We start from the raw sequence: 9,972 nt of genomic DNA, 5'->3' as shown, positions 1-9,972 counted from the left end.
ATATATATATATATATATATATATATATACACACACACACACACAGACGCATATATATATTTTAATACTCCACAGACATTATTACATGAGGCAGTTTCCCAAGATGATTTTAAACAAATATCTTTTATACTAGGTTTTTTTTTTTTTCTGGAAACAATTTTAATATGTTGTTTCTTATCTTACCTTCAAGAAACTTCTGAATGAGTGATATTCGATTTGACTTATGGTACTTTTGGGAAATAAAATATAGCTACATGTAAGAATTTCTAACTCAGACTTCAGATCTTAATAGGAAATGGCCCCAGATACTTTCTGGTGTTTCGGAAGTATGGTGTAAACAGCATTTTGATCCGTGTGCAGTCTGTGGGCAGCGACACCAGCCTCTCAGCCTGCTATTATGACGAGGCTCTTGAAGAAACTACCCTCTTTCTAAGAACTGGAAGGACTCAAATAACAAAGAGACAATAGAGGTTTGGGCAGTGATGGAAAGAAGAAATGACAGTGCCTAACCGAGCAGATGAATGCGGTGGAACAGTCTTGTTCATACATTGCCATTATATCTAGGGCAGGTGAATGAACATTTTCTGTGTCTGGGCTTAGGTGCACATGGCAAATAGGTATCTGCGTTGTATTCAGAAAAGGGGCTGAAAGAATCTTTATTTTTCTGTGTCGGTCATCTCTTTCTTGCTGTAAAATGAAATTGTTTAAAGCTTACATTTTGACATTAGTGTTGAAATTCTGTGGGGAAAAAGTGTCAATGATAGAACATAGCTAGTTACTTTAAACTCACTAAGGGAAAAGAGATGATAAGATTAGTAGCATCAGAAAGATCAGTGGTAGAATAAGGGACTAAGATATATTAATGTGAATGGCAACTGTGTATGTGTGTGTGTGTGTGTGTGTGTGTGTGTGTGTGTGTGTTGCTTACTTATTTTATTTGTCAGTTTAGTATAATTTTCTCCCACAAGGTCTGACTTTGAGTACCAGTGCAGGAAAAAACCCAGTATGTATTTAATGCCGTGTCTTTACTCATTAGCAAAATAACAGTTAAAAACCAAAACAAAATAAATCTGTGTTGGTGACAGATTCTAGGAAGATCTCTCCTTAGTTAAGAACACCCGCATCAAAGGCTGGGTTTGTTTTAAATTGTGAATTATACAATCTTAACCATCATGCTGCTTTAGTCTATCAGATTCTGGAGTCTCCAAATGCTACTTTTTATTGTAAGTGTGACCTTGGAAATCACACTGAAGACTTGAAAACATCCCTCCAGTGATGTCCCCTTACCTTCCCCCACATCCTAAGAGCGAGTCGCCTTAGGCTGCTCCCCGTCTTTTATAGTAGGATTCCCAAGTTGTCTGATCGTAAGGGTTCGTTCTAGTTGTGGTTTTAAAACAAATTTTCCCACTCTATATTGGGATCATTGTGTCATTTTTCTTCTTGGGCTCTATTTAGAGCCGAGGATGAAATACATGATCCTGGTTCTTTTTAAATCTCCGTTTTGGAAAGTCAGTCATAGCTTGGCAAACCAACATAAGAATTCTGCCAAGACTTCCAACATCTAAGTCACCTGTGTTGATAGAGACATTCAACCTCAGATTACCAATTCTGTCATAACCGAATGTTTGTATTCAGTGCCACTGTGGACAACTCAGGTTGACGGTGACTCTTTTGATGACCCTTTTGGATGATGGCAAGATTATTTTGAAGTGGACAGGGCAGGGAAGACACACAGGATTAGCTCCAGATCCAGGATGCTGACTGTTCATGGCAAGCATCCATCCTCATTGGCTGAAGTCCCATTCTGGTTGGTTGGTGTCCATGCCATACTGGATATTAGCTGTCAAGTATTTCGACTATCACCGACATTTCCCACATGAATGCCCAATATAATGTATTAGACTTACTTTAAGTTAATTGTTATATTTCTTTCTAATCTCATCTACACTTACCACTAGAAAATCTAATGAGATATTCTTTCTAATTAGATCTTTAAGTGTTTCATTTTAAAGGTTATTTTTATATCTTCTAACCATTTTTTGCACATCACCAAGCATGTTTTTAAAATACCTATGTAAATACCTTTGCTGTTTTCAAAGACATGTACTCAACTTTTTATGAATTTAAATAAATTTTACATTTTCTTTTTACTAATATTCTTTATCCTTCTGGACAGTTCTATACTCCCTAGAATATTTTATTTTATTTTATTTTACTTTATTTTATTTGAGACAGAGAGTCTTGCTGTGTCACCCAGGTTGGAGTACTGTGGTGCATTCTTGGCTCACTGCAACTCCTGCCTCCCAGGCTCAAGCAATTCTTGTGCCTCAGTCTCCTGAGTAGCTGGATTGCAGGCACATGCACCACACCTGGCTAATTTTTGTATTTTTTTTTTTTATACTTATACATGTATTTTATTCTATAAAATAGGTGAGTTCTGGGAGGAAAAAGAGTATCTGTGAATTGATTTTTATAAATTTTCAATTCCAGTAAATAACTTTAAAATAAAGGAACTATCATGATTCTTGAGTAATGCATAATAATTTTGTGGTGGTAAAATTTATTCCCTCATCCTGGATCTGCTTTCCATGTATAATTTAACTTTTATGTATATCCAGAGCTCTAAGTTTTTAAGATTTTTTTTTAAATTTATTTATTATTATTATACTTTAAGTTGTAGGGTACATGTGCATAACGTGCAGGTTTGTTACATATGTATACTTGTGCCATGTTGGTCTACTGCACCCATCAACTCGTCATTTACATCAGGTATAACTCCCAATGCAATCCCTCCCCCCTCCCCCCCTCCCCATGATAGGCCCCGGTGTGTGATGTTCCCCTTCCTGAGTCCAAGTGATCTCATTGTTCAGTTCCCACCTATGAGTGAGAACATGCGGTGTTTGGTTTTCTGTTCTTGTGATAGTTTGCTAAGAATGATGGTTTCCAGCTGCATCCATGTCCCTACAAAGGACGCAAACTCATCCTTTTTTATGGCTGCATAGTATTCCATGGTGTATATGTGCCACATTTTCTTAATCCAATCTGTCACTGATGGACATTTGGGTTGATTCCAAGTCTTTGCTATTGTGAATAGTGCCGCAATAAACATACGTGTGCATGTGTCTTTATAGCAGCATAATTTATAATCCTTCGGGTATATCCCCAGTAATGGGATGGCTGGGTCATATGGTACATCTAGTTCTAGATCCCTGAGGAATCGCCATACTGTTTTCCATAATGGTTGAACTAGTTTACAATCCCACCAACAGTGTAAAAGTGTTCCTATTTCTCCACATCCTCTCCAGCATCTGTTGTTTCCTGACTTTTGAATGATCGCCATTCTAACTGGTGTGAGATGGTAAGGTAAAACTACTTCACCTTCAAAACACTGCAGCATACCTTTTAGAAAATGCATTTATTTCCATATTCATTATGCCCAGGAGGGGACAGGGAGGTTAAAAGAACATAGGCTTAGGAGTTAGAGAACCCTGAGTTCAAATACTGACTTTATCACTTACTGCTCTAACTTATACATTATTCACCCCTGTTTGGCATTTGTTTCTCATCAATAAAAAGAGAAGAAAGCTACTTCCTTTCAGAATTATAATGGAGATTGTGATGTTAGCAGATTTCCAGATACAGGGCAGACGCTCGGTAAAAGACACCTCATATCAAAATAGCATCGTAGGTTTAGATAGCATTCTGCCTTTCAATCATAAAAACATTTCAAGTACATGGATATCAGTCTCCTTCTAGAAAACAGGAGGACTTTTAGGAGGCTTTCATTCTGATCACTCTCTCTGGTCTTTTATTGTTTCTGCCAGGTATTTTTATTTTATCTTACTTTTAACCTCCTTACATGATTTATTATGATTTATGCTTATTTAGATTTTCCAACATGTTTACCAATTTATTTTCTCACCATTACTTCTCACATTTCACTTTTTCCTTCTAGGTTTATTATCCTTCTTAGTGAAGTATATGTATTTTTATTTTGAAAAAAATTATAAGAAAGTTGCAAAGAAATGTAGAGGGAGGTCGCAGGCACTGTTTGCCTTCCCTCCCCCAGTTACATAACTATAGGGCAATAACAAAACCAGGTCACTGGCATTGCTGCAACCCACAGAGCTTATTCAGGTTGATACACATACACGTGTATTTGTATGTGTGTGTGCATTTGTTATTAATTTTATGTTGCTCTATCCAATTTTATCACATGTACAGCTGTGTGTAACTACTACCACAATTCAGATAATTGTATCATCATAACTAGGCCCCCAAGTGCTACCCCTTTGTATTCAAACTCCTCTCTCCCACCTATATCCCCAGTCCCTGGCATCTACTAATCTGTTCCCCATCTCTACAATTTTATCTCAACAGTGTTTTGTATCAATGGAATGGTACAGCATGTAACCTTTAGAGACTGGCTTTTTTTTTTTTCTTCGCTGAGCATAAATCCCTTGAGGTACATCCAAGTCATTGTGTATCGACAGTTTGTCCCTTGTTGTAGAGTAGTATTCCATGGTATGGATGTATCATAGCTTAACTATTCACCCACTGAAGGACAGACATTTGGGGAGTTTCTAGCTTTTGGCTCTTACAAACAAAGCTGCTAGTAATATTCATGTACAAGTTTCTGGGTGAATACAGTTTTCATTTGTCTGAGATAAATGCAAAAGACTGCATTTGCTGGGTCCTATGGCAAGTCCATTTTTAGTTTTCTTTGTTGTTTGTTTTGTTTTTGAGATGGAGTCTCATTCTGTTGCCTATCTTGGAGTGCAGTGGTGTGATCTCAGCTCACTGCAACCTCCACCTCCTGGGTTCAAGAGATTCTCCTGTCTCAGCCTCCTGAGTAGCTGGGATTATAGGCACACACCACCATGCCCAGTTAATTTTTGTATTTTTAGTAGAGACAGGGTTTCAACATGTTGGCTAGGATGGTCTCCATCTCCTAACCTTGTGATGTTCCCGCCTTGGCCTCCCAAAGTGCTGAGATTACAGGTGTGAGCCACCGAGTCCGGCCCATTTTTAGTTTTAAAAGGAACTGTAGGGGTGGGCTCAGTGGCTCATGCCTATAATCTCAGCACTTTGGGAGGCTGAAGCGGGAGGCTTCTCGCTTGACCCCAGAGTTCGAGACCAGCCTGGGGAGCATGGTGAAACCCTGTGTCTAAAATAAATACAAAAAATTAGATGGGCATGGTGGCATGTATCTTTAATTCCAGCTAGTCAGGAAGCTGAGGTGGGAGGATCACCTGAGCCTGGGAGATCAAGGCTGTGGTGGAACTGTGATTATGCCACTGCACTCCAACCTGGGCAACAGAGGGAGACCCTGTCTCAAAAAATAAAAAAGTAATAAAAGGAACTGCAAAACTACTTTCTAGAGTGGCTATTCCATTTTACATTCCCACCAGCCATGTATAAGTGATCCACTTTCTCTGAATCTCTGCCCGCATTGGGTGTTATCTCTATTTTTTTTTATTTGAACTATACTGATACATGTGTAGTGCTACCTCATTGTGGTTTTAATCTGCATTTTTCTAAAGGCTAATGATGTTGAACATATTTTCATGTGCTTATTTATCATCTGTACATTCTCTTTAGTGAAATGTCTCTTTCTGTAGTTCGTCCAATTTCTAACTGGATTGTTTGATTTTTTACTATTGAGTTTTAAGAGTTCTTTACATATACTAGATACTGGTCCTTCATCAGATGTGGTTTACAAATATTTCCTCTCAGTCTGTAGCTTGTCTTTTCATCCTCTTAAGGAGATCCAGGCCAGGCTCCATGGCTCATGCCTGTAATCCCAGCACTTTGGGAGGCCAAGGTGGGTGACTCACCTGAGGTCAGGAGTTTGAGACTAGCCTGGCCAACACGGTGAAATCCCGACTCTACTAAAAATACAAAAATTAGCAAGGCATGGTGGCGCATGTCTGTAATCCCAGCTACTTGGGAGGCTGAGGCAGGAGAACTGCTTGAACCTGGGAAGCAGAGGGTACAGTAAGCTGAGATCGTGCCACTACACTCCAGCCTGGGTGACAGAGTGAGATCCGATCTCAAAAAAAAAAAAAAAAAAAAAAATGGCCAGGCGCAGTGGTTTCACACCTGTAATCCCAGTACTTTGGGAGGCTGAGGTCAGGAGTTTGAGACCAACCTGACCAACATGGAGAAATCCCGTCTCTACTAAAACAAATACAACATTAGCTAGGCATGGTGGTGCATGCCTGTAATCCCAGTTACTAGGGGGGCTGAGGCAAGAGAATCGCTTGAACCAGGAAGGTGGAGGTTGCGGTGAGCTGAGATTGCGCCATTGAACTCCAGCCTGGGCAATGAAAACGAAACTCCGTGTCAAAAAATAATAAATAAATACATAAATAGAATAAGATCCAATTATCAATTTTTCCTTTTATGAATCATGTTTCTGCTGTCACATCTAAGAAATCTTCACAATGCTCCAGTTCCTGAATAATATCTTCTGTTTTTTATATGAAAGTTTTATGGTTTTCCATTTTACATTTAAATTCATGATCTATTTTGAGTTTCTTTTTGTATTAAGTGTGAGACTCAAGTTTAAGTTTTTGGGGGGAGCCTATGGCTATCCCACTGCTTTAGTACCATATGCCAAAAAAGCTATCTTTCCTCCATTGAATTGCTTTTACGATTTTGTAAAAATCAAGTGGGTGTATTGGGGTGGGTCTATTTCTGGGTTCTTTGTTCTGTTTCATTGACCTGTGTGTCTGCCAATACTACACAGTCCTGATTATTGTAGCTCTATAAGAAGCCTAAAAATCTGGTGGACTAATTCCTCCCACTTCATTTTTCTTTGTCAAAATAGTTTTAGCTATTCAATCTCCTTTGCCTTTTTATATAAATTTTAGAACAAGCTTGTTTATGTTTAGGAAAAAAAACCTTGCTGTGGTTTTTATAGGAATATTTTTAAACCTATAGATCTTTTGGGGGAGGGGTGACATCTTTATGTGGCTGAATCTTCCTATCTACGAAAATAGTATGTCTCTTCAGTTGTTAGGTCTTTGACTTCTTTCATGAGCATACTGTAATTTTCAACATACAGATCATATACATGTTTTGTTTTATTTATACCTAAGTATTTCATGTTCTCTGGAGCAACTGTAAATGGTACTGTGTTTTTTATTTTGGCTTCCATTTGCTCACTCTTAGTATATAGAAATGCAATGGATTTTGTATGTTGATCTTGAACTCACTTATTACTTCTAGGAGAGTTTTGTTTTGGTACATTCATTGGATTTCCTAGGTAGATAATGTCATTTACAAACAGAGACAGTTTTATTTCTTACTTTCCAAACTACATGCCTTTTATTTCTTTTTCCTGCCTATTGCAGTGGCTAGCATGTCCAGAATTATGTTAAGAGTGCGTAAGATCTGACACTCCTGGTTGTTCCCAATCTGAGAGGGAAAGTACGATGTTTGCTGTAGGTTTCTGGTAGATGCTCGTTATGAAGTGAGAAAGTTCACCTCTATTCCTAGTTTGCTAGGAGTTGTGTGTGTGTGTGTGTGTGTGTGTGTGTGTGTGTTTTTGAGATGGAGTCTCACTCTGTCACCCAGACTAGAGTGCGGTGGCGCCATCTCGGCTCACTGCCAGCTCCGCCTCCCGGGTTCACACCATTCTCCAGCCTCTGCCTCCCGAGAAGTTGGGACTACAGGCGCCTGCCACCACGCCTGGCTAATTTTTTGTATTTTCAGTAGAGACAGGGTTTCACTGTGTTAACCAGGATGGTCTCAATCTCCTGACCTCGTGATCTGCCCACCTCGGCCTCTCAAAGTGCTGAGATTACAGGCGTGAGCCAACGCGCCCACCCTTTTGTGTTTTTTTAATCATGAATTGTTGTTGGATTTTATCAAACATTTTTTAACTGTCAGTTGACACGATCATATGATTTTCCTTCTTCAGCCTGTTCATATGGTGGATTACTTTATAAATTTTCAAATATTGAACCAGCCGTGCATACCTGTAATAAATCTCACTTGGTTGTAATGTATTATTGCTTTTACACCTTGATGAATCTGATTTGCTTATATTGTATTAAGGATTTTTGTGCGAAATACGTATAGTAATAGTACTTTCAGTGAGTCTGTGAATTGTAAATACTCCTAATCTTGTTTATCTTAAAATGGGCTCTTTTTGCCCTCACTCGCAAATAAAGAACTTTGCTGGATAAAAAAAAAAAAATATATATATATAGGTTGATAGTAACTTTTTACCCTTGGATTTTGAAGCTATTACTCTTGCTTTCTGACTTCCTGACTCATAAAAGCATGCTGGTATGAAGTTTTCTTTTCTTTGTAAGTAACCTGTCATTTCTCTCCAGCTGCTTTTAAAATTTTCTTTTGATCTTTGATGTTTTGCAATTTCTCCTAAGTGGGTCTCTCTCTCTCTCTCTTTCTCTCTCTCTCTCTCTCTCTGTGTGTGTGTGTATGTGTGTGTGTGTGTGTGTGTATGTTTCTTGCTTGGAATTTTGTGTTATTTTTCAATCTTAAGCCTCAGGTTTGTCTTCAATTCTAGAAAAATTCTCATCTATGCTCTCATCCACTATTGTCTTTCCCCAATTTTTTTCTAGCCTTATCTTCCAGAATTCCTCTTAGACATAGGTGGCCCTGGTTGCTTTATCTTGTCTCTAAATTGCCCTTTCATGTTTTCTCTCCTCAGATTGTGAGATTTCCTCATATTTATATTCTGGTTGACTATTTCTCTCTTCAGCTGAATACTCTGGACTAGGGATTTCAATGATCCTGATTACTTTTATGTTAATGTATAGACTTGGTGTGATTGTGTATTGTTCACAAATACTCCAGGTCCACTGTTGGATTGCACTTTCTTGTCCCCTTTGGAGGTAATTATGGCTGACTTATTTTAACCAAAGCATCACTTCTTGCAGAAGCTTCATGAGCCAAGATTTCTTATGCTCCCTTTGTCCTGCTTCTGTGACATGTTGACATGGGGCCTCCATCAGCATGGGGACCCTGGGTGGTTATGACAAGCAGGAGCTCTTGCCAAGCTGCACTGGGCAAGTAACTTAAGCAAGAAATAAACAGTGGTTGTGATAAGTGCCATTGAGATTTGGGAATTGTTACTGCAGCATTAACTAGCCTATCCTGACTAATATACTGTGGGGAGTCCCCAAAATGCAGGTGGTATAAGTCCAGGTTTCATCCCTGTGCATGGTTCTTGTCTGGGGTTTTTGTTTCTCCCAGACAATTTTCCTTTTTCTGCCCCAATTCTCGGGTCAGCGGCAAACCTCTTTGCTGCTTTCCTGGGCTGTGATTAGAGTTTTATCTACCCATTTAAAAAAAATAAATGATCAGCTATTTGAACCTCCAGGCTATTTACACAGGGGCGACTAGTCCATCTATCTGTTCATTTGCCCGTTGCTACGTAAGTAGCAAAGTCCTAGTTCAAAGACTTGGTACCCAACTCTGAAATATCCATGTCCATTGTTATTTCCACTTTGATATTCTTCTTTACTTTTGGAATCTGGAGATTTCCTTTCCTTTCTTTCAAACTTGCCATGTATTATTATTATTTTTTGTTATTATTATATTTTATCCTGGGTCTCTATGTGTTTGTGGTGACAAGGGGTATAGTTAGCATCTAAGATCCCTCATGCTGCTATATTGCTAGAAATCTTCTGATACTCATTCTTTCCTATTAGCATAATTTCTATATTTTTTGGACTCTTTCTGAAGCATTATCCACATTCAACCTCACATTAACTCTCTCCATGCTGGAATACCTCAGTCACATTCTTAGATCTGATGGACCCAGGAACTGAAAGACAGAACTGAAAAGAACAATGCAATATAGAGTGGCCATTAGAATTTAGAGATGATCCAATCTGTCACTGATGGACATTTGGGTTGATTCCAAGTCTTTGCTATTGTGAATAGTGCTGCAATAAACATACGTGTGCATGTGTCTTTATAGCAGCATAATTTATA

The 9,972-nt window shown here is 38.6% G+C and overlaps 1 protein-coding gene across 7 annotated transcripts in view; it reads left to right on the top strand.

Annotated features, from left to right (window-relative positions):
• The window catches only part of KIAA1217 (KIAA1217 ortholog), an 890,216-nt gene that overhangs the window by 768,532 nt on the left and 111,712 nt on the right, over positions 1–9,972 (top strand). The window lies entirely within an intron of this gene.

The sequence above is a fragment of the Theropithecus gelada genome, chromosome 9 (genome assembly GCF_003255815.1).
Source record: "Theropithecus gelada isolate Dixy chromosome 9, Tgel_1.0, whole genome shotgun sequence".
Classification (NCBI taxonomy): Eukaryota; Metazoa; Chordata; class Mammalia; order Primates; family Cercopithecidae; genus Theropithecus; species Theropithecus gelada.
The sequence above is the reverse complement of the archived record's forward strand: the minus strand, read 5'-3'. Positions and strand labels throughout refer to the sequence as shown.